This window comes from Arachis hypogaea, chromosome 4 (assembly GCF_003086295.3).
Source record: "Arachis hypogaea cultivar Tifrunner chromosome 4, arahy.Tifrunner.gnm2.J5K5, whole genome shotgun sequence".
Taxonomy (NCBI): Eukaryota; Viridiplantae; Streptophyta; class Magnoliopsida; order Fabales; family Fabaceae; genus Arachis; species Arachis hypogaea.
The window spans coordinates 61,452,651-61,455,591 of NC_092039.1; the positions used below are offsets into that span (position 1 = coordinate 61,452,651).

The 2,941-nt window shown below is 31.6% G+C and overlaps 1 non-coding gene across 1 annotated transcript; it reads left to right on the forward strand.

Annotated features, from left to right (window-relative positions):
• The first annotated feature begins 699 nt into the window (after positions 1–699).
• LOC112798859 (small nucleolar RNA R71) lies at positions 700–803 on the forward strand. The gene has a single exon (XR_003200456.1). It is a non-coding gene; the product is annotated as a small nucleolar RNA R71 (small nucleolar RNA).
• The last annotated feature ends 2,138 nt before the right edge of the window (positions 804–2,941 follow it).

Below are 2,941 nucleotides of genomic sequence, written 5' to 3' on the forward strand. Positions count from 1 at the left end.
GGAGGAGTTTCAGTGACTTTCTTACTCAGCTGGCCCACTTGTGCCTCCAAATTTCTAATGGAGGACCTTGTCTCACTCATGAAACTTAAAGTGGCCTTAGACAGATCAGAGACTAAGTTTGCTAAATTAGAGGTGCTTTGCTCAAAATTCTCTGTCTGTTGCTGAGAAGATGATGGATAAGGCTTGCTATTACTGAGCCTATTTCTTCCACCATTATTAAAGCCTTGTTGAGGCTTTTGTTGATCCTTCCATGAGAAATTTGGATGATTTCTCCATGATGAATTATAGGTGTTTCCATAAGGTTCACCCATGTAATTTACCTCTGCTATTGCAGGGTTCTCAGGATCATAAGCTTCTTCTTCAGAAGATGCCTCTTTAGTACTGTTGGATGCATTTTGCCATCCATTCAGACTTTGAGAAATCATGTTGGCTTGCTGAGTCAAAATTTTTTTCTGAGCCAATATGGCATTCAGAGCATCAATTTCAAGAACTCCCTTCCTCTGAGGCATCCCATTATTCACAGAATTCCTCTCAGAAATGTACATGAATTGGTTATTTGTAACCATTTCAATAAGTTCCTGAGCTTCTGCAGGCATTTTCTTTAGGTGAATGGATCCACTTGCAGAATGGTCCAGTGACATCTTAGAGAACTCAGACAGACCATAATAGAATATATCTATCATGGTCCACTCTGAAAACATGTCAGAAGGACACTTTTTGGTCATCTGCTTGTATCTTTCCCAAGCTTCATAGAGGGATTCACCATCTTTTTGCTTGAAGGTCTGAACATCCACTCTAAGCTTGCTTAGCTTTTGAGGAGGAAATAACTTAACCAAGAAGGTCGTGACCAACTTATCCCAAAAGTCCAGGCTATCCTTAGGTTGTGAGTCCAACCATGTTCTAGCTCTAACCATGTTCTAGCTCTGTCTCTTACAGCAAAAGGGAAAAGCATGAGCCTGTAAACTTCAGGATCTACTCCATTAGTCTTAATAGTCTCACAAATCTGCAAGAACTCAGTTAAAAACTGGTAGGGATTTTCTGATGAAAGTCCATAGAATTTGCAGTTCTGTTGCATTAGAGCAACTAGTTGAAGTTTTAGCTCAAAATTGTTTGCTCCAATGGCAGGGATTGAGATGCTTCTTCCATAAAATTTGGAAGTAGGTGTAGTATAGTCACCAAGCATCCTCCTTGCATTATTGTTGTTGGGTTCGGCTGCCATATCCTTTTCTTGTTCGAAAATTTCAGTAATGTTGTCTCTGGCTTGTTGTAATTTAGCTTCTCTTAGTTTCCTTTTCAGAGTCCTTTCAGGTTTAGGATTAGCTTCAATAAGAATGCCTTTTTCCTTGTTCTTGCTCATATGAGAAAGAAGAGAACAGAAAATAATAATAGGGATCCTCTTTACCATAGTAGAGAGATTCCTTTATGTTAGTAGAAGAAGAAAGGAATAGAAGAAGGAAAAGGTAAGAATCCAAACACAAGGGTGAAGATAGGTTCAGATTCTTGAGATGAAGAGAAGTGTTAGTAAATAAATAAATAAATAGAAGAAGATGAGAGGGAGAGAATTCGAGAAATAATTTTGAAAAAGGGTTAGTGATTTTCGAAAATTAAAGGAAGAATTAAAATTAAAATTAAAATTTAAAATAATTAGTTAATTAAGAAAATTTTGAAAACGAGGGAGGAATTTTCGAAAATTAGAAAGAAAAAAGTAGTTAAGTGGTTTTGAAAAAGATAAGAAATAAACAAAAAGTCAATGAGTTAGTTGAAAAAGATTTGAAAATCAATTTTGAAAAGATGAAAAGTTAGAAGAGATATTTTGAAATCAAATATTTGAAAAAGATATTAATTGAAAAGATATGATTAAAAAGATATTTTGAAAAAGATTTGATTTTTAAAATTAAAATTGATTACTTGACTAACAAGAAACTAAAAGATATGATTCTAAAATTTAAAGATTGAACCTTTCTTAACAAGAAAGTAACAAACTTCAAATTTTTGAATCAATCACATTAATTGTTAGTAAAGTTTTTGAAATTTTGAAATAAAGATGGGAAAAAGATTTTGAAAAAAATTTTTAATTTTTCGAAAATCATAAGATAAAAATGAAAAAGATTTGATTTTTGAAAAAGATTTTGAAAAGATAAGATTTTTAAATTTGAAAATTTGACTTGACTTATGAGAAATAGCTAAGTTTTAAAAAAATTTTGACTAAGTCAACTCAAACTTTCGAAATTTTGAGAGAAATAAGGAAAAGATATTTTTTTAATTTTTTAATTTTTAATGATGAGAGAGAAAAACAACAAAAATGACTCACAACATGAAAATTACGAATCAAAACACATGATGCATGCAAGAACACTATGAATGTCAAGATCAACACCAAGAACACTTTGAAGATCATGATGAACATCAAGAACATATTTTTGAAAAATTTTTTATGCAAAGAAAACATGCAAGACACCAAACTTATAAATCTTTAATGCTTAGACACTATGAATGCAAAAATGCACATGAAAAACAACAAAAGACACAAAAAAAAACATCAAGATCAAACAAGAAGACTTACCAAGAACAACTTGAAGATCATGAAGAACATCATGCATGAATTTTCGAAAAATGCATAAATTTTTAAAACATGCAATTGACACCAAACTTAGAAATTGACTCAAAACTCAAACAAAAAACAAAATATTTTTGGTTTTTTTGATTTTCTAAATTTCTTTTGTATTTTATTTTAATTTTTTCGAAAACATATAGGAAAAAGGAAGTAATGAATTCAAAGTCCTCAATCAAAATTCCAGGAATCATACCAGGTTAGTCTAAAGCTTGATGGCCAACCAAGCTTTAGCATACTATTTTGAAACTCTAGAATTCATTCTTAAAAACTCTAAAGGATTTTTCGAAAACAGAGGGAGAAAATTTGTTGAAAGATTTTTGAAAATTT